General features: G+C 41.8%; 1 pseudogene; it reads left to right on the forward strand.

Annotated features, from left to right (window-relative positions):
* Positions 1–3,170: 3,170 nt before the first annotated feature.
* On the forward strand, positions 3,171–6,925 carry LOC117013676 (cold shock domain-containing protein E1-like; annotated as a pseudogene).
* Positions 6,926–27,583: the final 20,658 nt, after the last annotated feature.

Consider the following 27,583-nt stretch of genomic DNA (forward strand, 5'->3'; position numbering starts at 1 on the left):
GTTTCTGTCCTTGCCTGCACCTATGCACACTGAGAGTATCACCACCAGCACTGCGTCCAGTTCTCCTGAGTCTTAGTTCTCTTATTCCGTGTGTGTGTGTGTGTGTGTGTGTGTGTGTGTGTGTGTGTGTGGTAGGCAGGAGATTTCTGAGCAGCTGAAAGCCCAGAGCTCCTTCTGCCTCCTACTGCTGATCCCTGGGTGTGCCTCTGCTGTTGTAATTGCCCTGCCCTAGGCAGGCCAGAATGGGTGGGGCCTGGTGATAGAGGGGTCTTCTCTCTCCCAGCCCAGCCGTGTCACACTATTCCCACAGGCCAGAAAAGGTGGTGGCTGGGGGTGGAGGAGGCTCTTCTCTCCTAGCCCAGCAAAAATCACACTCTTCCCAGTCTCTTCCCTGGGTCAGAGCTGCACGCAGGTCTTCCCAGAGCCTGAGCAGTAAGGCTTCTCTGTAATCTGACACTACTCATCAGCTCAGGGGCCAGTTTACATCTCCGGAAGGGTGGGGGAAGGATTGGAAGAGTGTGGGGGAGGGGCCCAGGTATGGAGTTTGTGTCCTTTGTCCGACCTAGGGCCCAACTTGCTGCCCCCTTAGCAGGAGAGATCAGCTGTGGGACGCAGGGAAAGAGCCCACCTCCTGGCTTTTGTGTTCTCTGTTCCGTCCTGGGATCCCCTGCATCTCTGCAGCCGCAGATGCGGGCCGTGTCCCCACAGCTGCAGATGCGGTCCACGTCTCCACTCTGCTCCCTTCCCTCTTCCCCTGCTCGCCCAATTTGCCCACCTTCAGGTAATCCTTGCACGAGTCTCTTAGCTGTTCTGCGTGATGATCAGAGAGTCCTTTGATGGGTTATAGATGTCCCGTTTGTGATACGATCCGGAGTAGAACTCAAAAAGTGCGTCCCGCTGTCGCTATTCCTGTGACATCACCCTGTGCCCTTTATATTTGACTTGCACCACTTCCTTCGTCTCCTGTGCGTGTGCTCCAAAGGTGACTCTTGCGTTGTGTATATTGTCCTGTTAAAGTTGGTCTTTAATTGCTTTTGGCTTGTGAGTAGGTGGGATTGACTCCTAGGGTGACTAGTTGTGAGACTTGGCTCTGCCCACAGCGGATGTTCTGCTGCGTGAGGGTTGACCACTTAAATGAGGCTTGGCCTCTATGGGCTCTTGTGCCTGTAGAGAATTCCCTCTGGCTGTGTCACTTGTAGGTCAATCCCAGTAGTACTCTGGTTTGTTCTGGAGTTGGCCTCTGGGTGTGTTGAGTCTTGTGCCTCTTGAGCTGAGCCCTTCAAAGAATCCTCGTCTGAGTCTTTTAGCTGTTCTGTGTGATGAACAGAGAGTCCTTTGATTGGTTATAGATGTTCAATTTGTGGTAAGTTCCGGAGGAGAACTCAAGAAGTCTACCTCACTGCCACCATTCCTATGACGTCCTATAATACTATCTTACAGTCAGATTTATTTTGTGGAAGGGATGGCCAGATAAGCCAGGTTTCTAGAAGCCCTCATTGGGTGCATAAAAAAACCCTAAATTGATAGTTTAGAGAAAAGGAGACTCCACCCATCTCCTAATCCACTTATAACCAGGACTGCCTGAGGCTGAGGTAACAGAAGGAAAAAGAGGCACTTTTAGTATCAAGTGGCTAATTCTGAAACCAGACCTCCCACACCTTGTTCCAGCCTCTTTGCAATTGTATGGGTAATCATACAATCTCAGGACCTCCATGCAATTGTTAATAATTCAGTTTATATATGTCTGATCTCTAATATCTGTGTTTGTCTGTGTTTATGTATAGTATTCTTGCCTCTGGTTGGTATTACCTGATTATATTTAATTGGCTTAAAGAAAAACTTAAGTGATTATGTAAATTTAAATAATAAAAATTAATTCAAGTACTTTTCAGGATCATGTAATTTAAGAAAATATTTTATACTAAGGCTGTTAAATTTTTGGTTAAATACATATGTCTTCTAAGGTCATTAATATTAAATATGGTATTTTTTGTTTTACCTAGGTTTACAAAAATACATTCATGTTATCTTTGTCACAATGTTTGTCAAAAAAATAGCTTAGATTATTGACTTTGGGATCTCATAGAGTTAAGAACTAATAAAAAGTAACTAAAATAAGGTATTAAGTAAAACTTTTCAGTAATAATCATATATTGGGGATGCTTAGACATGATTTCTCAGCATCTGTTGGGAACTTAAGATTTTAGTTTTGCTAAGCTATGTTAAATGATAGAAATTATTGAATATGTAGGTATTTCAAAATAATGAAATACTGAAATATTAATTATTAGGTAGGTCTGAGTTCATCTATTTCTGTCTTCTTGTTACAGGACTGTTGAAAGAGAAATAAAGATCTGTTAATAAATATATCTTATATTTTATTGCAAAAGCCCATGCTTTTGAAGGTTGCAAATATTCCTGGATTTGCTAGTGGAGTTGCTAATTGCTTGCTTTTGGTTGTCAGTAAAAATTAAGGTTCTGAAGGTTATGGATTCTAATAGGAAAGGAAATGCTAGATATGATTAATTAAGTAAATTTGAATATCAAAAGTAAGCTAGTTAAGTGTTTTCTCTCTCTGCTAAGCAGGAAAAATTTCTTAGACTATTGGCCTGCTGCAGATATAAAAGTTTTCTGCCTAAAAAATCAAAGATTATATGTGTCATCAAAGTAATTTCTATCTCTGATATTGTCCTAATCAGGTCCTTTCTTACTGTGGAAAACTAAATCTTCACAATAGTAAGAACTAAGTTTTGGTAATAATTATGTAAACTTATTATTCTAGGACTACTGGAGCTCATGTGACCTTATATTATAGTAATTCTGACCTATTGTTACAGCTTAATGAAAAGGCACAGGTCCTAGAGAATGCCGGGGAATTTGTTACACCTTTTACAACCGAAACAGGGAGGATGAGGAAAGAAAGGAACAGTGAGACTGGACGAGGCCAGAGACAGTTCAGACTTTTTGCTGCAGTTAATAGACAAGCTGATGCCACCTCAGGGCACCCCAGAAACCCCGGAAGAGACACACCAGGATGTGCAAGTCCAGACCACTGGAATAAGGAATATCCTATTTCTTCAAAGCAGCCATGGTGTGCCCCCTGTACAAACTAAAAGGGCACTAGAGGAGGGAGTGTCTGAAGAGAGCAGGGACAAACTCCCTCCCCAAGAATGACTGTAATCACTGTTGGGACTAAAGCTCCCAGTGGCTCCCAAGCTGTTCTCATTACAGGGGCAAAATTGCAGGTGACTCTTGATGTGGCAGGTAAGCCTGTTAATTAGCCATTTATTCTTTCTTGAACGTTCCTCTGAAACCTGCTTGGTTGTAAAGATAAATAGAGCCCCTAGAAAAGGACTCTAGGAAAGCATGGTCAGAAGACCTCTAAGCCCTAGTCCTAATTAATTCCCATTGCTTGTAGATTCTAACTTTAATTCTGTTATTTCCTATATTAACTTAAGAGGTTCAACAGGCACTCAAGAAAGATAGGGACCAGCACCTCCCCGAAACAGACCTCTCTACACATTGCAACCCCTTAAAATCGGGACCAAGTATTGTTAAAAGTGCAGAAGGGGATGGAGGGTTCCCTGACATACCAGATGTGGGGGCGTCAGAGAATTAGCAGCTGGGTCCCCTTCCCTCGAATTAAACCTGTTTCATTAAAGTGTCCACAAGACTCACCCAGAAGGAAGGCTATTGGTGATTAAAGTACCAGAATTCAACTCCTGGCTTCACCACTTCCATGTCAAGCCTTGGACACCCACAGATCCTAGTCCTGAATACCCCAGCCATCCTCAAACTAATTCCGCGCCATTTAGATAAGTGCCCGGATGGTGGGACTTAACCCCAAAGGAATGATAGTGGGGAGGTTACATTCTCCTAATACTTGCCTTTTTCCTCTTTCTCACTGTCACCCTCATCTGCACTACCCTAGTCCTGATGCCCCTTCCCTGCCATGGTCTCTCATGGGCAGGCTTGAGTTTGGGACTGATTTGAGTATTCTTAAGACTCACTCTATTAGTCCTATGAAACCTTCCCAGAGTCTGGGACGACCGCAAGAATCGTCTCCCTTGTTCTCCTTCTAGTTCCCATCTGTTTTTACATAAGTTCCATTGAAGATCTCTCAGACTCGTGGGCATCCCTTAGAACCCAACTCCTACGATGCTTATGGCCTCTCCTAAGCCCTTGTACTAATCCTCCTCCTTCTACTCTCATTTGGGCCCTGTACCCTCAAACTATTCAGTCGGTTTATCTTTTCTCACTTAGAAGTCGTATACTACAAATGGTGCTCAACACGGAGCCACATATGGACCTACAAGACCTACCCATCTACTGTGGGCCACTAGACTGCCCTCTGACCGACTAGCCCACTGCTGGTCCGATTCATACTTCACCCCTCCTCAGCAGGAAGCAGCCAGAGTGGTCTTCGTCCCTTTCCCTAATGGCAATTATGGTTATATCATCAGAGGGGGGACTGAGATAGGAAAAAGCCATAGACAGTCAGGGACATGGCCACAGTGGAGGGGATTAAGGCCCAAACCATAACAAAGCCATTCAAGCCACAGAGCCCGCCAAAACTAGCAGCTCAGTTGTAGGGGGAAGGGCCAGTCAGCTTGTAGATAACAATTTCAAATTGAAGAGAACATGCGATGAAATAATAGCCTCTTGTCAATCACAGGTGTCAATCAAATGGTCCCTCGCCTGGAGAGGAACAGCTCAACCCAGATAAAACTCCTAGGCTCCTGCGAGCGGCTGCCCCCACCTTTGGGCCTTTGGATCCCCCTCTTGAGCCTTGCGTTTGCTTGGGGCCTGCTCCAAACCCTTTGGAGTGTACTTTCCCTTTTAATAATAGCCTTTGAGCCACTGTTTTCTGCTCAGGCCTGCCTCTATTTTTTTGAAGTGTACTTTTTCTTCTAATAAACTGCTTTTTCATTTCTTAAAAAAACAAAGAATTTTGTGCCTACTCAACAGCTTCGAAAGAACATTTCCAGTGCTGCTTTGTTTTCTTCAGTGCTGTACTGGGAGATTGCCCAGTGCATTAGCAGTTGTATTCTTTATTACCTTGATAGATCATTTCTCTCACTCTTTTTTTTTTAATACTTACAATTTTCATTCTTTGAAACATGTGCTGAAAAAAAAGAATCAGCTGATACTACTGAAAGTGCAATATTTGATTATCGTTGCAAGATGAGATTTGATGCAAGCCTTTCCACAACAGTGGACACAATGGATACTTCAGTGATACTTCAGCAGCAGTGCATGAAACTGGGGTTATCGAAAAAGTGCTAACCTCTTATGGATTGATTCAGTATTCAGAACATCAAGCTAGACTTTTCTTCCACTGTTCACAGTATAATGACAACCTGCAGGGCTTAAAAGTAAGAGATGATATTGACTTTGCGATTCCTAAAGAACTTCCTTTTGGAGACAAAGATACAAAGTACAAGGTGACCGTGTTGGAAGGCAACCATGTTAGGTTTCATACTTCAACAGATTGATGTGACAAATTAGAACAAGCAACCAACATAGAAGTTAGATCAAATACATTTTGTTTCAGTACAAAGCCAGAAAAATGGGTGTAATTGTTGCCATGAGAGATGGTTTTGGTCTCATAAGTGTGTGGACTGTGATGCTCATATGTTCTTTTATAGTGAAGTTCTGGATGGGAACCAAGTCCATATTGCAGATGAAGTAGTTTACTGTGGTTCTTGGTATGCTCTCTGCCCAAAGAAATCATGCTATTAGGATTAAAAAGCTTCCCAAGGGCATGGTTTCATCCCATTCCCATTCAGATAATCATTTTCTTGGCACAGACAATCAATCTGGGCACTGTAGAAAAAGGAGCCACTTTTTCCGATCTTAAAACCACTAGCCCAAATAAAGGCAAAGAAAAAGAGGTTGAGGATGATGGTATTGCTTACAATGACGGTGGGGTGAAATTGACTATTGCTTTTCACGCCAAGGATGTGAAAGGATCTACTTCTCTTCAAATAGGAGATAAGGTTGAATTTAGTATTAGTGATCAACAGAGGACTGGACAGCAGACTCCATCTTGTGTGCAGATTTTAGATCCTAATTCTAACTTCAAAAGACTCTTGAGTTATGTGGCAATTCTGAAGGATAATTTTGGATTCATTGAAACAGTCAATCATGATAAGGAAATCTTTTTCCATTACAGTGAGTTCTCTGGTGATGTCAATAGCCTGGAACTGGGGGACATAGTCAAGTACAGCTTATCAAAAGGCAAAGGCAACAAAGTCAGTGCAGAAAAAGTCAACAAAACACACTCGTAAATGGCATTACTGATCCTATCATCTACTCTGGTAAAGTCATTCATCCTTTGAGGAGTGTTGATCCAACACAGACTGAGTACCAAGGAATGATTGAGACTGTGAAGGAAGGGGATATGAAAGGTGACATCTATTCATTTCGCATAGTTGGAATGGCCAACAAAGGGGATTGCTTGCAGAAAGGGGGGAGTATGAAGTTCCAATTGTGTGTGCTGGGGGGCCAAAATGCACAGACTATCGCCTACAACGTCACACCCCAGCTGAGAGTCATCGTGGAATGCATAAAAGATCAATTTGGCTTCATTAATTATCAAGTAGGAGATAGCAAGAAGCTCTTTTTCTATGTGAAAGAAGTTCAGGATAGCACTGAGCTACAGGCTGGAGATGAGGTGGAATTCTCAGTGATTCTTAATCAGTGCACTGGCAAGTGCAGTTCTTGTGATGTTCGATGAGTCTGCAAGGACCTCAAGGCTGTTGCAGCTCCACAACCTGATAGGTTGGTCAATCTCTTAAACAACATCACCCCGAATGATGCAAGTTCTCCTTGTGTAACTGTTCTTCATCAGCCAAGGGGATCAGATAACTCAATGGGATCTGGTGCAGAAAGAAAGATCCATCAGGCCAGTGTCATTGACTAACCACATCCACAAGGCACATCATTATTCCACTATGATTAAGTTGGGCGAATTCTGGTGAAGTGTTCTGAACATCTCCCTCTTCATCTCTCCCCATATCTGGAATACTTATTCTATTGAGCTATTATACCAGTTTTAACACCTTTCTGATGTTATGTTTTAAAAAATAAGTAAATTTAAGAAAACAAACAAAAAAATTACTGACCTTGGTTTTTCATAACAGAAAAAAAAGTATTTGCAACTAAATTAAATCCCTTCAATCAAAGAACATATAAAGCCCTGCTGCTCTCTTATACTTACGTTACACTCAATCCCTGATGGCTGATTTTGATGACAGGTGAAATTTCCTAATTCGAAGTGATTTCACACAATTCACACACTACATTTCACCATTTTCTATTCTTTCTGGAGATACTTAAAGGACACTGTGATCTCTTTACTGCACCTCTCTCAAGTTGCCTTTAGGTTCACATTTACTGGTAACTGTTTTCCAAGGGAAGAGATGAGATTAAGGTCAAGTAGTTATAATTACGATCTCTCTGGCTGGCTGAGTCTACACACACTGTGAAATGGATAATTGAGACAACTATCAAAATAACTCAACACAAAAAGAATTATTGCTTCAATTATTTGGCTATTTCAGATGAGTGTATTTTGCACTGAATTACCTACCTGATTGCTTCAATTTTCCACTTCACTTTATGTGGGGTGCCCCCAAGATGCTAGGGTGCTGAGCTGATAACTCTATCTCCCCAAATCTACTATTTCCCCCTTTCATTTATCGATTTTTATGTTAGCCTGCCTTTTCAAAAATCAAGTCCTCAAAAGGAAGTTTAAGTTGTTTCAGACTTAGAGATTTGAATTCCCATGGGACCTTGGGTGTTTAATGGTACCTCTCAGGACCCTACAGAAAATTTAATAATCAAATAGGACTCTTCTAGCTTTGACATTCTGTGAATTGTTTTGTCTTATCAAATTAGGTTTAGAGAAGTCTGGACAAACAGTAAAGCTTAGTGTCAGACCATTGATATCCATACAGCTGACGTACATGCTAAGAGGTGCTGGACACTGAGAGTCTGTCGCTGGATCCTCATCTCCAGAGCTGCAGTCACAGAAACAAACAATCTTCCCTTTGCTACAGAGCTGTCCTATTCTGAATATTTGTCTAGGAAAACACCATAATTTTCAAGAGAAAAATATCCCATGTGTTTGTGCATACGTACATTAGAGTCGCTGCTGCTGGTGCTCCTGCAAGGCCTTTCCTCTCCAGAGCGGTGACTATTAACTGTCAGTAGAGATTGGCTGCAAGGAACATCAAAAGAAAAGTGAAAGGTGAATGAGTCTAGTGGAGTTGCCCGGAAGTGTAGAACACTTATTAAATGAAACTGTCAAACTTATTTTCAAAGGGCTCTGTTTCAGAAACCTGTTAATGAGTTGAATTCATTTTCCATGGCAATTACTTGCAGGCCAAGTTTCTACAGTAGCCTGCTGTTAGGCTCTTATGTAAATACGGTCAACTACTTATGTAGCTCTTCTTATAAAACCAAGCAGACTCCATAGCTAAGCTAGGCTTCACTTGCAAATAGAATACTATTGGTAGATTGTTCAATCTTACTCTAGAAAGGTAGTCATCAAACCAATTCTGTCTCCCTAAGTTCAACTTGTCCAGATAGTATGAAAATAAACTTGTTCATGAGCTATAATCATACTGGTAGATTTCCCAGAGTTGACAGCCATATCTGTAAATATTGCCTTAGCCATCTTGGAGTCATTTGAATGTGAAGGGAAAATTGATGGGACATCTCCAGACTACATTCAAATGATTCATGATGCTGTCTGAACAGATAATTGATTATATGATCAAGTTTTCTAAACTTCTTGATGTTTTAATTTGTTTATATTTTCTCCAGGTTTACGTAAATTGAAGTGCAGAGGTTAAGTGCTAGGTTTAAAAAAAGAAAAAGGAAAAATACAGGTTCTTCTATTTCCTGCCCTATGCTCTCACCATGAAATCCAAAGTTTGAAATATTTTTCTTATTACAAATTCATGAGACTTATATAATGTACAATCCCCTCTTATCTAAAGTTTCACTTTCCATAGTTTCTGTTACCCAGTCAATCATGGTCTGAAAATATTAAATGGAAAATTCCAGAAATAAACAATTTATAAGTTTTAAATTGCATGCCTGAGCCGCATAATGAAATCTCACATCACCCCAATTCATCCTGTCTGAGATGTGAATCATCCCTTTGTCCAGCATATCCAGCTGTATACACTACCTGCCTAATACTCACTAGTTATCAGATTAGTTGGAGAGAGAAAGAGAGAGAGAGGGAATACTCACATACATTTTATTACAGTACATTGCTATAATCATTCCATTTTATTAGTAGTTATTGTTGTTAATCTCTTGCTGTGCCTAATTTATAAATTAAACTTTACCATAAGTATGTATCTGTAGGAAAAACATAGCATATACAGTGGTTGATACTATCCAAGGTTTTAGGCAATCACTGGGCATCTTGAAGGTGATCTCCCACAGATAAGGGGGCACTACTGTATTTCTTTTCTAGTGTATACAACGAAGACATCCAGAATTGTGTGTAGTTTATAGTGGTATTTTGTTGTCATGCAGCAGTCTAGCCGACTGTCCCCTCATACCTTTCCCTAAGGAAAGAAGAATCTGTGAGACTGTGCCTTCTTGGGACTTTGCTTCATCTTTATGTTTACACCTCATGTCTCTCTGTCTGGTCCCCAAAAGATGGTTTGCCAGCCAAGGATGGGTAAGATTTCTCACGTGAGGAAAAACCTAAGACAGGCGGAACAGTGTGGGGACCCCCAATGAGCTACTATGGAAAATATGGGACGGAGCATTGCCTCCCCTTCCCCCTGCTTAAAGGAAGGCACTGCTGACACTGGCTTTCTCTCTCACCTGATTGTGAGAGGATTAGGAGAGCGATAATATCAGCTCTCCCTGTTTAGCGAAATAACAAAGTTTTATCATGAGAGACTTATCCCGAGGAGGGTACATACCTTAAATAAATCATCATAGGACTTTCTGCTCCGGCTGTTTGCAGACAGGGATAATTGGATTAAATCACCTTTGTGATATGATGGATGAGTTTCACAGACCATAGATAAGATCATTTTTACTCCCTTGTATAATCAATAAAAGCCACCAGTTGGCTTGATTCTGCACTCCAGTCTTTCATGACTGTGAGACCCTTGGCCCTCTGAGATTCAACTGCATTAAGTCTCTGTTTCTTTCTTTCTTAAAACTTAACCTAAAGCTGGCCCTTCTTGTTCCCTCACTGCCCGTGTTGCGCTGGATGCGACAGTATTTGATGTATTTGCTCAGAGTTAAAAATCATGCAAGGAATCATCAATGACAGTAAAAATTGCTTTTCAAAGAATCTCCCCCAATGCCTTAAAGGATCAACATGACTGCAGAGAAGATCATGATCAGAAAGTGGCAATAATCCTTTTCCTTTAATGAAATATAACATTAATGAATTTTCTTTTTAGAATTGTCACTTTAGACAGCTGTGTATTCATAAAATTTACATTCTGATTCTGGGGAGCAGGGCAGGCATCACGGGCTTGCTACCAGTACAAGGCACCATACTCAGAAGGGATTCAAGTGCTTAGGGTTTAATGCTCTGATGTCACCATATTAAAATACTTAGTAATTTTATCTTTGAATTGTGTTTTTTATATAACATCCAAAAGGACAGTGGAACACGTGACAAAAGTTTGGAAACTGGCCTCACATGTAATCTTTCTTCTCTGCCTCCCTAGGATGAGTTCTCTGTTCCCATGGCTACCCAGCAACTACTGCTGCCCTCTGCCTGCTGTGGGAAAAGTTGAGGCCCCTGTGAGTCATGGACTGGAGTATGGTGGTGGCTGTTCTTGTACTGGGATAACAGTATCATGGTCTTCGTGAGAGTGAGCCTTTTGCCCATCCACCACTTTCAATCTAGCAGTAAGTCCTAGTGTTCAATCACTTTCAAGGCTCATTCATCCACTGTGAGTGGGGTTGTGGGAAAAATGATGCCTTGCTAAACTTCCCCTCTCTCTGCAAGGGCATGGTGTGGTGTGTTAATCCAGTGACTGGCAGGAGGGAAACTGATGGGCATGTATGAAGTAGTGGGACATGCCCTTGGCTTGTACTTACCCCACAAGTATCCCCATCCCTGGAGGACTGCAACATTAGAACTCAAATAAAATACACTATGACAGGTCAAGAGAGATACCATGAAGAGAAAGAAAAAAAGCTTTAGCACTTTTTTTCATGCTATTAGGACAGGGGTCTCACATTTTAATTTTGTACTGGAATCTGAAAATTATGGAGCCAGTCCTGCTGGGGAGTTAGTCAACCAACCAATTTTCGGTGTCAATCCAAGTGGCCCACTGGCAAGTTATGACAATTTTAAAAGGATTTCCTAATTTGAGCATGCTATGGTAGCTCAAGAAATATATGGGTCAAGAAATATAGATATGAAACAACTCTGTCAGATACCTCACTCTATGATTCTTAAGAAGTCTCCTTATTCTCTGACCTTTAATTACTTCATTAGTAAAATGACAGAGTTATTTCCTGTCTTTTTCAAGGCCCTTCCAATGTTAAAATTCTGTGATTTCTGTGAATGTTTTGTTAGAAACATATATTTTTTTCCTTTCAGAGCAGGAGTATCGGAATAATATTCTCTCTATATTAGTGGTTCTCAACAGGGGCAATTTTGCCCACAGGGAATATTTGGCAATATCTGGAGACATTATTGCTTGTCACATTGGTTTGGGGGTGCTACTTGTATCTAGTGGATAGAGGTCAGGAATGATGGTAAATATCCTACAATGAACAGGGCAGACCTCCATGACAAATAATCTTCCAGCTTCAGATGTCATAGTGAGAAGGCTGAGAACTTCTGGACTATACATAAGAAATATGTCTCAAAACAGCATGGTACTGACATAAAAACAGACACATAGATCAATGGACCAGAATACAGAGCCTCAAAATAAATCCATACCTATATGCTCATTTAATCAATGACAATGGAAGCAAGAATTTACATTGAGGTAAAGACAGTCTATTCAATAAATGGTGCTGAGAAACGTGGACAAACACATGCAAAAAAATGAAGCTGGACCACCTCCTTACACCATATGCAAGAATAAATTCAAAATGGAATAAAGACTTAAATGTAAGATCTGAAACCACAAAACTCCGAGAAGAAAATACAGAAAGTAAATTTGCAGACATTACCCTTAGTTATATTTTTATTGATATATACCCTTGGGCAAGGGAAGTAAGAGAAAAAATAAACATATATGATTACATCAAAGTATAAAGTTTTTTTTCACAGCAAAGGAAACCATCAACAAAACAAAAAGGCGAGATGACATCATAAAAATGGTGGTGTGAGGTGAGCTTCTTGAAATCAACCCTGGAATTTAAACAAATTGAAAAACTATAATTCCACAGAGGAATCCCTGCACAGCAGACAGGCAAGACTAAGAGAAGTGCAACTGAAATCATCTAAGAGTGGGCAAATTGGCCAGGAGGGGAGGAGGGAAGTGCAGAGACGTGGGCCGCCTGGGCACAGGAGTGAAGATGGAGCTTGGAGCTCCAATCTCCCTGCATTCTGGAGCTACAGCAGTGGTGGGAGAGGGAAGAATTTGGACTGCTAGGGCTTCGCTTATGGCCCACAGTCCTGCCTGAGGGATCAGCATATAACATGGCTGAACACAATGCTCACTGCAGAGATCTCGGAGCAAACACCAAGGGAAGAAGGGTGAAAATGGCACCTTAAGCCCTCACTGCTGAGCAGAGGATGGGAGGAATAGGCATGGAGCCTAGCCGCCCCGTCCCTACCTTCCCAGAGGTTGCCCAAACCCCACCCTCCCAGTGCTAGAATTGGAAAGGTAGGAGTGTCTCAGATCAAAAAAACAGAATATTTGCAGTTCTGAGAACTGCAGCCCACAGCAATGGACACCAAGGCCAAATAGTTCTAGCAAAGGGGAGGGAGCCTTGGGTGCAGGACTGGCTGTGCTGGTGGTCCTCACCATTGTTCACAGCCACCTCTCACAACCCACCCTGCCCCTGTCCCCACCTATCTGGGTGGATCCCTGCAGGAGTAAACAGAACTGCTGAAACGCACCAGCAGTGAAACTGGTTCAGGAACAGCTTTGGAACGTCAGAAGCTCTCCACATCTCCCCACAGAGGCAGTGCACTGTAACCCAGGAGACCTGTACACAGAGGAGAATCGCACGTTTTAGGGAATCCCCCATTGTGTGAGAAGCCAGAACAGTGCAGAGAAAATAGAACACTACAGCATGAGAGAGGATAAAAAGCAGCAGTTGGACAGAAAAGAAAACATTCTACAAACAACTACTAGAAAGCAAAAGAAAGACCTCTTCGTATCAACATGTTGCAGAACCCACTCCTATAAATGCCTAGGAAGAGAAATAATAATTCATTAATTGTCATGAGGAACCAAGGTAACAAGGCAGATGAGAGAGAAAATGAAAAGCCTCCAGAAAATGAACTTAGGACGTGGAAATATGTGACTTATTTTTAAATTTTTTTTTAAATTAAAGTTTATTGGGGTGACAATTGTTAGTAAAGTTACATAGATTCAGGTATACAATTCCATATTACATCATCTATAAATCCCATGTGTGTTCACCTCCCAAAGTCAGTTCTCCTTCCATCACCATATAATTGATCCCCTTTACCCTCATCTACCAACCCCCTCCCACCTTACCCTCTGGTAACCACTAAACTATTGTCTATGTCTATGAGTTTTTGTTTCTCATTTGTTTGTCTTGTTCTTTTGTTGTTTTTGGTTCATATACCACATATCAGTGAAATCATATGGTTCTCTGCTTTTTCTGTCTGACTTATTTCGCTTAGCATTATACTCTCAAGATCCATCAATGTTGTCACAAATGTTCCTATATCATCTTTTCTTACCACCAAATAGTATTCCATTGTGCATATATACCACAACTTCTTTATCCATTCATCTATCGAAGGACATTTTGGTTGTTTCCATGTCTTGACCACTGCAAACAAAGCTGCAATGAACATTGGAGCACACGTGTCGTTATGTATAAATGTTTTCAGATTTTTTGGGTAGATACCCGGAAGAGGGATTGCTGGGTCAAATGGTAATTCTATTTGTAATTTTTTCAGGAACCTCCACACTGCCTTCCATAATGGCTGCACCAGTCTGCGTTCCCACCAACAGTGGATGAGGGTTCCTTTTTCTCCACAGCCTCTCCAACACTTGTTACTATTTGTCTTTTTGATGATAGCCATTCTGACTGGGGTGAGGTGATATCTCATTGTGGTTTTTATTTGCATGTCTCTGATGATTAGTGATGTTGAGCATTTTTTCACATGTCTATTTGCTATTTGTATGTCCTCTTTGGAGAAATGTCTCTTCAGGTCCTCTGCCCATTTTTCAATTGGGGTGTTTGTTTTTTTGTTGGTGCGTTTCATGAGTTCCTTGTATATTTTGGATATTAGCCCCTTATCAGAGGCACTGTTTGCAAAAATCTTTTCTCCCATTCACTTGGTTGCCTCTTTAACTTGTTGATGGTTTCTTTGGTGTGCAGAAGCTTTTAAGTTTCGTATAGTCCCATTTGTGTATTTCAGCTTTTACTTCCCTTGCCTTTGGAGTCAAATTCATAAAATGCTCTTTGAACCGAAGGTCCATAAGTTTAACACCTATGTTTTCTTCTATGCAGTTTATTGTGTCAGGTCTTATGCTTAAGTCTTTGATCCATTTTGAGTTAATTTTGGTACATGGTGACAGATAGCAGTCCAGTTTCATTCTTTTGCACGTGGCTATCCAATTCGCCCAGCACCATTTATTGAAGAGGTTGTATTTTCTCCATTGTACATTTTTAGCTTTTTTGTCAAAAATTATCTGTCCATATATATGTGGTTTTATTTCTGAGTTCTCAGTTCTATTCCATTGGTCTATGTGTCTGTTTTTCTGCCAATACCATGCTGTTTTGATTATTGTTGCCCTGTAGTACAAGCTAAAGTCAGGGAGTGTGATACCTCCAGCATTGTTCTTTTTTCTTAAGATTGCTTTGGCTATTCAGGGTCTTTTGTGGTTCCAAACAAATCTGATGTTTTTAGTTCTATTTCTTTAAAAAACACCATTGGGATTTTAATGGGGATTGCATTAAATCTATATATTGCTTTGGGTAGCATGGCCATTTTAACTAGGTTGATTCTTCCAATCCATGAGCACGGAATGTCTTTCCATTTCTTTGTGTTTCTTCAATGTCTTTTAAAAATGTCTTGTAGTTTTCAGCATATAGGTCTTTCACAACCTTGGTTAAGTTTATTCCTAGGTCTTTTATTCTTTTTGGTTCAATTGCAAAAGGAATTGTTTCTTTTTATTTCTTTTTCTGAGATTTCATTGTTAGTATATAGGAATGCAATGGACTTTTGTACGTTGATTTTGAAGCTGGCCACATTACTGTATTCATTGATTGTTTCTAATAGCTTTTTGGTGGAGTCTTTAGGGTTTTCTATATACAGCATCATGTTATCTGCAACGAGTGACTATTTAACTTTTTCATTCCCAATTTGGATGGCTTTTATTTCTTTCTCTTGCCTGATTGCTCTGGCGAGGACTTCCAACATTATGTTGAAATGCAGAGGTGATATGAGACAGCCCTGTCATGTTCCTGAACGTAGAGCAAAGGGCTTCAGTTTTTCACAATTAATTAGGACATTAGTTAAGGGTTTGTCATATATGGCCTTTATTATGCGAAGGAATTTTCCTTCTATACCTATTTTATTAAGTGGTTTCATCATAAATCGATGTTGTATCTTGTCAAATGCTTTTTCTTCATCAATTGATATAATCATGATTTTTGTCCTTTATTTTGTTTATGTGATGTATCACATTGATGGATTTGCATATGTTGAACCATCCTTGTACTCCTGGGATGAATTCCACTTGGTCGTGATGAATAATCTTTTTAATGCTTTGTTGCATTCGATTTGCTAGAATTTTATTTAGGATTTTTTCATCTGTATTCATCAGAGGTATTGGTCTGTAGTTCTCTTTTTTCGTGTTGTCCCTGACAGGTTTTGGTATCAGGGTAATGTTGGCTTCATAAAATGAGTTAGGGAGTACTATCTCTTCTTCAATTTTTTGGAAGAGTTGGAGCAGGATTGGTATTAAATCCTCTTTGAGGTTTGGTAGAATTCACTAGTGAAGCCATCTGGTCCCGGACTTTTGCTTTTGGGAAGGTTTTGGATGACTGACTAAATTTCCTTACTGGTGATAGGTCTCTTTAGATTTTCCAGTTCTTCATGGTTCAGCCTAGGAAGGCTATATGTTTCTAAGAACTTGTCCATTTCATCTAAGTTATTGAAGTTGGTGGCATATAGTCCTTCATAGTATTTTTGGATGATTCTTTGTATTTCTGTGGTGTCCGTGATAACTTCCCCTCTTTCATTTCTGATTTTGTTGATTAGTGTCTTCTCTCTTTTTTATGTTAGTGAGCCTAGCCAAGGGCTTGTCAATTTTTTCAAACTTTTCAAAGAACCAGCTCTTTGTCACATTAATTTTTTCTATTGTCTTTTTGTTCTCTATTTCATTTAGTTCTTCTTTTTTTTTCTTTTTTTTAAATTTATTTTTAATTTATTGGGGTGACAATTGTGAGTGAAATTACATAGATTTCAGGTGTGCAATTCTGTATCACATCATCCATAAATCACACTGTGTGTTCACCACCCAGAGTCAGCTCCCCTTCCATCACCATACATTTGATCCCCCTCACCCTCATCCCCCACCCCCCAACCCCCTTACCCTCTGGTAACCACCAAATTACGTTCCCCAGATTAATTTTTAAACCCGTGGCCATCCTGTGGTCACCAACTGCCTTCCAATCCCCTCACCCTCCCCCCCACTCCTCCCGCCATCTAGCAACCCTCAGTTTTTCCTCTTTGTCTCCAAAACTGTTTCTGATTAGTTCATTCACTTATTCTTTTCTTTAGAATCCGCAAATAAGTGAGATCATATGGTACTTATCTTTCTCTGTCTGACTTATTTCGCTTAACATAATGTTCTCTAGGTCCATCCATGTTGTTGCAAATGGTAAGATTTCTTTCTTCTTTATGGCTGCGTAATACTCCATTGTATAAATGTACCACAGTTTCTTAATCCAGTCATCTACCGATGGGCATTTCGGTTGTTTCCATGTCCTAGCTATTGTGTATAGTGCTGCAATAAACATAGGAGTGCATAAAGATTTTTGAATTGAAGTTTTGGGTTTCTCCGGATAGATACCTAGGAGTGGAATTACTGGATCATAGGGTAGTTCCATTTTCAGATTTTTGAGATACCTCCATACTGTTTTCCATAGTGGCTGCACCAATCTGCAATCCCACCAACAGTGCACAAGCATTCCCTTTTCTCCACATCCGCGCCAGCACTTGTTGTTTGTTGATTTATTGATGATAGCCATTTTGACTGGGGTGAGGTGGTATCTCATTGTGGTTTTTATTTGCATTTCTCTGATGGTTAGTGAGGTTGAGTATTTCTTCATATGACGGTTTGCCATCTGTATGTCCTTTTTAGAAAAATGTCTCTTCAAGTCCTCTGTCCATTTTTTAATTGGATCGTTTGTTTTTTTGGAGTTGAGTTGAGTGAGTTTTTCATAGATTTGTGATATTAATCCCTTATCAGATATATCATTGGCAAATATCTTTTCCCATTCAGTAGGATCCCTTCTTGTTTTATTGATGGTTTCCTTTGCTGTGAAAAAAATTTTTAGTTTGATATAATCCCACATGATTATTTTTTCTCTTAGTTCCCTCGAGCGAGGGTATATATCAGTAAAAATCTTACTCCGGGTAATGTCTGAGAAGTTTTTTCCTATATTTTCTTCTAGGTATTTTATGGTTTCAGATCTTACATTTAAGTCTTTAAGCCATTTTGAATTTATTTTTGTATATGGTGTAAGGAGGTGGTCCAACTTCATTTTTTTGCATGTGTCTGTCCAGGTTTCCCAGCACCATTTATTGAATAGACTTTCATTACTCCATCGTACATTCTTGGTTCCATTGTCGTAGATTAAATGGCCATATAGGCGTGGATTTATTTCTGGACTCTCTATTCTGTTCCATTGATCTATGTGTCTGTTTTTATGCCAGTACCATGCTGTTTTGATTACTGTAGCCTTGTAGTATAATTTGAAGTCAGGTATTGTTATACCTCCCACTGTGTTCTTATTTCTCAAGATTGCCTTTGCTATTCGGGTTCTTTTATGGTCCCATATAAATTTTAGGATTATATGTTCTATTTCTGTGAAAAACGGCGTTGGAAGTTTGATGGGAATTGCGTTGAATATGTATATTGCCTTAGGCAATATGGACATTTTAACTATATTAAGTCTTCCTACCCATGAACATGATATGTGTTTCCATCTATTTATATCTTCCTTCATTCCTTTCTTCAGTGTCTTATAATTTTCTGAGTACAGATCTTTTACTTCTTTGGTTAAATTTATTCCCAGGTATTTTATAGTCTTTGGAGAGATTGTAAATGGGATTGTTTTTTTAATTTCTGCTTCTGATGTTTTATTATTGGTATATACAAGTGCCACTGATTTCTGAATATTAATTTTGTATCCTGCTACTTTCCTAAATTCATCTATCAGCTCCAACAGCTTCTTGGTGGAGACTTTAGGGTTCTCTATATATAGAATCATATCATCTGCATACAATGATAACTTTACTTCCTCCTTACCAATCTGGGTGCCTTTTATTTCTTTTTCTTGTCTGATTACTGTGGCAAGAACTTCCAGAACTATGTTGAATAGAAGGAGAGATAGTGGGCAACCTTGCCTTGTTCCTGATCTTAGGGGGAATGGTTTTAGCTTTTCCCCATTGAGAATGATGTTAGCTGTGGGTTTGTCATATATGGCCTTTATTATGTTGAGATATGATCCCTCTATCCCACTTTCTTAAGGGTTTTTATCATAAATGGCTGTTGGATTTTATCAAATGCTTTTTCTGCATCTATTGATATGATCATGTGATTTTTATTTTTCATTTTGTTAATGTGGTGTATCACATTAATTGATTTGCGGATGTTGAACCACCCTTGCATACCAGGGATGAATCCCACTTGATCATGGTGTATGATCTTTTTAATGTATTGCTAAATTCTGTTCGCTAATATTTTGTTGAGGATTTTTGCATCCATGTTCATTAGAGATATCGGCTTGTAGTTTTCTTTTTTTGTGGTTTCTTTGTCTGATTTTGGGATCAGGGTGATAGTGGCTTCGTAAAAAGTGTTTGGGAGTCTTCCTTCCTTTTGGATTTTTTGGAAGAGCTTGAGGAGAATAGGTGATAGTTCTTTTTTGAACGTTTTGTAAAATTCACCTGTAAAGCCATCTGGTCCAGGGCTTTTGTTTGTTGGGAGACTGTTGATTACTGATTCAATTTCTGTGGTGGTAATCAGTCTATTCAGGTTTTCTGTTTCTTCTTGAGTTAGCCTTGGAAGGTTGTACGCCTCTAGAAAATTGTCCATTTCTTCCAAATTGTCAAATTTGTTGGCATATAGTTGCTCATAGTAACTTCTTAAAACTTTTTGTATTTCTGCAGTGTCCGTTGTCACTTCTCCTCTTTCATTTCTGATTTTATTAATTTGGGTCCTCTCTCTCTTTTTTTTAATGAGTCTGGCTAAAGGTTTGTCGATTTTGTTTATCTTCTCTAGGAAACAACTCTTGGGTTCATTGATCTTTTGTATTTTTTTCTGGTTTCTATTTTATTTATTTCTGCTCTGATCTTTATTATCTCCTTCCTTGTGCTCCCTTTGGGCTTATTTTGCTGTTCCTTTTCCAAATCCCTTAAATGTGAAGATAAACTGTTGATTAGTGATGTTTCTTGTTTCTTTAGGTAGGCCTGCAAAGCTATGAATTTCCCTCTTAGGACTGCATTCTCGGCATCCCATAGATTTTGGGTCGTCGTGTTTTCAGTTTCGTTTGTCTCGAGATATCTTTTGATTTCTTCCTTGATCTCATGCTTGACCCATTCATTATTTAGTAATAAGTTATTCAGCCTCCATGAATTGGTGTGTCTTCCAGTTTTTTTTCCTGTAGTTCATTTCTAATTTCATAGCATTGTGATCAGAGAAGATAGTTGGTATGATTTCAATTTTCTTAAATTTATCAAGACTTGTTTTGTGGCCTAACATATGATCTATCTTGGAAAATGTTCCATGTACGTTTGAGAAAAACGTGTATTTTGCAGCATTGGGGTGAAATATTCTGAAAATATCAATTAAATCCAAGTGGTCCAATATATCATTTAAGGCTGTTGTTTCCATATTGATTTTCTGTCTGGAAGACCTGTCCCTTTTTGTCAGGGGTGTGCTGATCTCTGCCTTTATGTCAGTCAGTACCTGTTTTATATATTTAGGTGCTCCTATGTTGGGTGCATAGATGTTTACTAGGGTTATGTCCTCTTGTCGGATCGATTTCTTTATTATTATATAGTGCCCATCTTTACCTTTTAATATGTTCTTCATTTTAAAGTCTATTTTGTCAGATATAAGTATTGCAACTCCAGCTTTTTTCTCGTTTCCATTTGCATGAAATATCTTACTCCAACCCTACACTTTCAGCCTGTGTGTGTCTTTTGTTCTGAGGTGAGTCTCTTGTATACAGCATATACAAGGGTCTTGCTTTCTTATCCAGTCTCTTGATTGGAGCATTTAATCCATTTACATTTAAAGTAATTATTGATAGGTACATAGTTATTGCCATTTTTAAATTTGTAGTTAGGTTGTTTTGATCTTTCTTCTATTTACAGCAGTCCTTTTAGTATTTCTTGCAATGCTGGCTTGGTTGTAATAAATTCCTTTGGCTTATTTTTTTCTGGAAAGCTCTTTATCTCTCCATCAACTTTAAATGATAGCCTTGCTGGATAAAGCAATCTAGGTTGTAGGCCTTTGTTTTCCATCACTTTGAGTATCTCCTGCCACTCCCTCCTAGCCTTCAATGTTTCTGTAGAAAAATCATTTGATAGTCTTATGCGAGTTCCCTTGTATGTAACCCTCCGTCTTTCTCTTGCTGCTTTTAGGATTCTCTCTTTGTCTTTAAGCTTTGCCTTTTTAACTATAATGTGTCTTGGTGTGGACCTGTTTGGGTTAATCCTGGTTGGAACTCTCTGCACTTCCTGGACTTGTTTGTTGTTTTCCTTCATCAGGTTGGGGAAGTTTTCAGACATTATTACTTCAAATATGTTCTCAATCCCTTGCTTACTCTCTTCACCTTCTGGTATTCCTATGATGCGCATGTTGTTGCGCTTGATGTTATCCCAGAGGTCTCTTAGGCCATCCTCATGGTTTTTTATTCTTTTTTCTTTCTGTTGTTCCGTTTGGGTGATCTCTGCTACCTTGTCTTCTAAGTCGCTGATTCGATCCTCTGCTTCATCTAGCCTGTTGGTAATTCCTTCAAGTGAGTTCTTAATTTCGGTAATTGTGTTCTTTAGTTCTAACTGGTTTTTCGTTATGATTTCTACATCCTTCTTTATGTTTTCTCTAAGCTCGTTCGTTATGATTTCTACATCCTTCTTTATGTCTTCTCTAAGCTCCTTAAACATTCTTATCACCAGTGTTCTGAACTCTGTCTCTGAGAGGTTTTTTACGTCTGCTTTATTTGGTTCCAGTTGTGAAGGCTTCTTCTGTTCTTTTATTTGGGACGTGTATCTTTGTTTCCCCATTCTGGCTGACTGTTTATTTTGATATATTAGGTAGATCCCCTAGAGTTTTTAGTTCTTGCTAGGTTATCTTATGTAGTATGTGTCCTTTATATTTGACTCGCTCAGTGTCGTCCTCCTCTGCATGTGCTCCAAAGGTGACTCTTGTGTTGTGTACACTGCCCCGTTCAAGAAGATCTTTAATTGCTTTTTGCTTGTAAGTAGGTGGGGTTAACTCCTGGGCTGACCCGATGTGAGACTTGGCTGTGCCCCCCGCAGGGCGCTCTGCTGCATGAGGGTTGACCACCCAAATGTGGTTTGGCCTCTATGGGCTCTTGTGCCTGCAGAGAACCACCTCTGGGTGTGTGACCTGCAGGTCAAACCCGGCAGCACTCCGGTTTGGCCTGGAGTTGTCCCCTGGATATGCTGAGTCCCGTGCCTCTCAAGCTGGGCCCCGGCAGGGCAGCCTCAGAACAAAGCAATTCACCAAGCACAACAGCAAGGACAACAGCAAAAAAAAGAAAAAAATCAAGTACATTCACATGCAAAAAACAGCTGATAACCCCCGCTCGGCACAGGCAAAGATATCAAGGATATAAAGACAAAGCAAAACAAAACAATGCAAAGCAAAACAAAAAGCAGCGACCGTCTCGGCCTGAGCCCACCAAGCAATGTCCAGGTTGTCCTCTGCTGTACCAAAGAGCCCCCTGCTTATTGCGCAGGCAGAGCCGGTCACCTGGTGCCCAGAGTGACTTTGGGACTGCAGACTTAAATGCGTCGGCCTGAGGGGTCTGGATGATAGTTTTTACAAAGTCAGTGCAGTTTCTGCCCTTGTCTGCACTTATGCACACTGAGGGTAGCACCACCAGCCCCTTGTCCAGAACTCCTGAGTCCTAGGGCACTTCTTCAGTGTGTGTATGTATGGGTGCGGGTGGGAGATTTCTGATCTGCTGACTGTGCCTCACAAGCTGGGCCCCGGCAGGGCAGTTTCAGAACAAAGCAAATCATCAAGCACAACAGCAACAACAACAACAAAGAAAAAAATCAAATCAAATACATTCACATGCAAAACCATCTGATAACCCCCACTCGACACAGGCAAAGATATCAAAGATATAAAGACAAAGCAAACAAAACAAAACAAAGCAAAACAAAAAGCAGCGACAGTCTCGGCCTAAGCCCACCAAGCAATGTCCAGGTTGTCCTCTGCTGTACCAAAGATCCCCCTGCTTATTGCACAGGCAGAGCCGGTCACCTGGTGCCCAGAGAGACTTTGGGACTGCAGACTTAAAAGCGTGGGCCTGAGGGGTCTGGATGATAGTTTTTACAAAGTCAGTGCAGTTTCTGCCCTTGCCTGCACATATGCTCACTGAGAGTGGCACCACCAGTTCCGTGTCCAGTACTCTTGAGTCTTAAGTCACCTCTTCAGTGTGTGTGTGTATGAGTGCGGGCGGGAGATTTCTGATCTGCTGAAAGCCCAGAGCTGCTCCTGCCTCACTGCTGATCTCCGGGTTTGTCTCTGCAGCTGCACCCGCCCCGCCGTAGGCAAGCCAGGAAGGGTGGGGGCTGGGGTTGGAGGGGTCTTCACTCTCCCAGCCCAGCCGTGCGTCGCCCTCTTCCCGAAGGCCAGAAAAGGTGGTGGCTGGGGGTGGAGGAGTCTCTTCTCTCCTAACGCAGCCAAAATTAGACACACTTTCCAGTCTCCCTGGGTCAGGGTGCCCGTCAGGCTTCCCAGAGCCTGAGCACTACGGCTCCTCTGTAATCTGACACCACTCCTCAGTTCAGGGGCCGGTTTAAGTCTCTGGAAGGGCGGAGTAGGATTGGAAGAACGGGGCGGGGGTGGGGCCCAGGTATGGAGACTGTGTTCTTTGTCTGCGCTAGGGCCCTCTGGCTGCCCTCCCGGCGGGAGAAATCAGCCGTGGGACGCAGGGAAAGAGCCCACCCCCCGGTTTCTGCGCTCTCTGCTCCGCTCTGGGATCCTGTGCGCGCCAGGAAGAGTGGGGCGAGGGAGGGGCCCAGGTATGGAGTCTGTGCTCCTTGTTCGCCGTAGGGCGCCCTGGCCGGTTTCCCGGCGGGAGCAATCAACCGTGGGACGCAGGGAAAGAGCCCCCCTCCTGGTCCCTGCGCTCTCCGTTCCGCCCTGGGATCCCGTGCGTGCTCGGCACAGCAGGTTCCCCCGCGGGTTCCAGTTTAAGTCTCTGGACGGGCGGGGTAGGATTGGAAGAGCGGGGCAGGGAAGGAGCCCAGGTATGGAGACTGTGCTCCTATTTGCCCCAGGGCCCGGAGGGAGAAATCAGCCGTGGGATGCAAGGAAAGAGCCCACCTCCTGGTCTCTGCGCTCTCCGCTCCGCCCTGGGATCCCATGTGTACCCGGCACAGCGGGTTCAACCACGGTTTTCGGTTTTCGCTCCCACCAGCTGAGGCTCCGTTGCGGGCTGGGATCTCCCGCCGCTGCCGGCCGGGCGTTTTCACTCCGCTCCTTTTTTTCCTTCCCCTGCTCGCCCAATTAGCGCACCTTCAGGTGCTCCTTAGCTTCAAGTAATCCACGAATCTCCCCGCTATTCTGTGTGATGAGCAAAAAGTTCTTTGATGAGTTATAGGTCTCGTTTGCAACAAGATCCGGAGGAGAACTCAGAAAGTGTGCCCTGCTGCCGCCATTCCTATGATGTCCGTCTCTGATTTTCACTTCTTCATGTGAGACTGCAGGAGTTCTGAGAGAGGGAACTCCAGCATTAGGCCTCTGGAATAGGTGTCATTCATTGTTCTGATGATGACACTCAGAACTCACGGGAGTGAACATATTGAAAATAATGGTGAAACTTCCTTAAATGAAGTTGTACTTGAGACTTATTGTTATTAGACAACATTAATATTTATGCTCATATTTTTCCATCTATTGAGCAGATAATTTACTGCATAGTGGAATTGGAATAGAAAGATACTGACAAAACTGTCTGCATACATTGTTCTCGTTGCTCGACTGGTAACTTAAACTTTGAGCCTAATCTTCTTCCTGACATCCTCTCGGAAAAACGTGGGCAGAGCAGGAAAAAATGCTACAGACCCAGTTATACAGACACTCTACAGCTAGGAGTTTATCCTGAGGAACTGATATTACATGTGTGGACAGTATGAGAACATTCATTGCGGAAAAATAATTAAAGTCATCCTAGATTTAACAGGAGGAAGGCTAAATACATACGCCATATACGTGAGATGGCATATACGCAACCATTTACAATCACGTTTACACAGAATATGTACGTGGTGGGAAATGACCTTGATGGATGTGGAATTTCTTAAAATAGACGGAGGGAAAGACGGTAAGAGCCTCTCCCACTAATTTTGGAACAATGCTTCTGGCCACTGATTTAGGAAATTCTTACAGGCAAACTAAATCAAATTTCCAGGAGGTATCCTTGACTTTCTTCTTCTTTCTTTCTCTCTGCCGCCAGACGTCCTTGTCAGCTGCAGCGGCTGTCGGGAGCCACCAGTGCCCCGGCCAGTAATTCTCCTCGCAGGCTCCCCCAATACTGTGGGGGCTTAACAATCATTTCTTTTGCTCTAACCTAGTAAGTGTGTTACTGGAGAGCAGGTCAGAGTCATCACAGGAAGGCATTCCAGGATGTAGGAACAACTCGTGAACAAAGGCAAGCAGGCCGAGGATTTATTTTTAAAAGGGAAATATATTCCCAAAATGCAGGAGTGCACAGGCTCAGGAGGAGAGCAACTGTGCTGAAACAAAGAAAATTTAGGGTCTGTCTTTCTCTTTCCGCTTTTAGGATTCTCTCGTTGTCTTTCAGCTTTGCCATTTTAACTATAATGTGTCTTGATGTGGACCTGTTTGGGTTTATCCTGGTTGGAACTCTCTGCACTTCCTGGGCTTGTATGTTGGTTTCCTTCATCAGGTTGGGGAAGTTTTCAGACATTATTACTTCAAATATGTTCTCAATCCCTTGCTTCCTCTCTTCACCTTCTGGTATTCCTATGATGTGCATGTTGTTGCGCTTGATGTTATCCCAGAGGTCTCTTAAACCATCTCCGTTGTTTGTTATTCTTTTTTCTTTCTGTTGTTCTGTTTGGGTGATCTCTGCTAACTTGTGTTCTAAGTCGCTGTTTCAATCCTCTGCTTCATCTAACCTGCTGTTAATTCCTTCAAGTGAGTTCTTTATTTCAGTAATTGTGTTCTTTAGTTCTAACTGGTTGGTCGTTATGATTTCTACATCCCTCTTTATGTCGTCTCTAAGTTCCTTAAACATTCTTATCATCAGTGTTCTGAACACTGTCTCTGATAGGTTGGTTACCTCTGTTTCATTTGGTTTCACTTCTGGAGGTTTCTTCTGTTCTTTTATTTGGGACGTGTATCTTTGTTTCCCCATTCTGGCTGACTGTCTGTGTTTGCTTTGATGTATTAGGTAGATCCCCTAGAGTCCTTAGTTCTTGCTGGGTTATCTTCTGTAGTATGTGTCCTTTATATTTGACTTGCACTACTTCGTTCTCCTCCTCTGCATGTGCTCCAAAGGTGACTCTTGTGTATATTGTCTTGTTAAAGAAGATCTTTAATTGCTTTTTACTTGTGAGTAGGTGGGCTTAACTCCTAGGCTGACTAGTTGTGAGACTTGGCTCTGCCCACTGCAGGGTGTACTGCTGCGTGAGGGTTGACCGCTTAAATATGGTTTGGCTTCTATGTGCTCTTGTGCCCGTAGAGAATTCCGTCTGGGTGTGTGACTTGTAGGTCACACCGGGTAGTACTCTGGTTTGGTCTGGAGTTGGCCTCTGGATATGTTGAATCTTGTGCCTCTTAAGCTGGGACCTGGTACAGCAATTTCAGAACAAAGCAAATAACCAAGCAGAACAACAACGACACCAATAAAGAAAAAATCAAATATCTTCACATGTAAAACCAACCGACAACCCCCACTCAACACAGGCAAAGATATCAAAGATATAAAGACAAAACAAAACAAAAAGCAGCACCAGTCTTGGCTTAAGCCTACCAAGTAATCTCCAGGTTGTCCTCTGCTGTACCAAAGAGTCCCCTGCGTATTGTGCAAGCAGAGCCAGTCACCTGGTGCCCAGAGTGACATTGGGACTGCAGATTCAGATGCGTGGGGCTGAGGGGTCTGGATGGTAGTTTTTACAAAGTCAGTGCAGTTTCTGCCCTTGCCTGCACATATGCACACTGAGATTATCACCACCAGCCCTGTGTCCAGTTCTCCTGATTCTTAGGGCACTTCTTCCGTGTGTGTGTGTGTGTGTGTGTGTGTGTGTGTGTGTGTGTGTCGCGGGCAGGAGATTTCTGAGCTGCTGAAAGCGGGGAGCTACCTCTGCTGCTTACTGCTGATCCCTGGGAGTGCCTCTGCAGTTGTAATTGCCCTGCTCTAGGCAGGCCAGAAAGGGTGGGGGCTGGGGATGGAGGGGTCTTCTCTCTCCCAGCCCAGCCGTGTCACACTCTTGTTGCAGGCCAGAAAAGGTGGTGGCTAGAGGTAAAGGAGTCTCTTCTCTTCTAGCCCATCACAAATCACACTCTTCCCAGCCTCTTCCCTGGGACAGAGCTGCCTGCCAGTCTTCCCAGAGCCTGAGCACTATAGCTCCTCTGTAATCTGACTCTACTTCTCAGTTCAGGGGCCAGTTTAAGTCTCTGGAACGGCGGGGGCAGGATTGGAAGAGTGGGGGAGAGGGGCAGGTATGGAGTTTGTGTCCTTTGTCCATCCTGGGGCCCAACTGGAGGTCCCAGCTGAGGTTATTGCCTCAAATGCTGGATATGCTGCCCCCTTGGCGGGAGAGATCAGCTGTGGGACGCAGGGAAAGAGCCCACCTCCTGGCTTCTGTGCTCTCTGTTTCTTCCTGGGATTCCCTGCGTCTCTGCAGCTGTGGATGCCAGCGTGTTTCTACTGCCGCCGTAGATGCGGGCCG

This window comes from Rhinolophus ferrumequinum, chromosome X (genome assembly GCF_004115265.2).
Source record: "Rhinolophus ferrumequinum isolate MPI-CBG mRhiFer1 chromosome X, mRhiFer1_v1.p, whole genome shotgun sequence".
NCBI lineage: Eukaryota > Metazoa > Chordata > Mammalia > Chiroptera > Rhinolophidae > Rhinolophus > Rhinolophus ferrumequinum.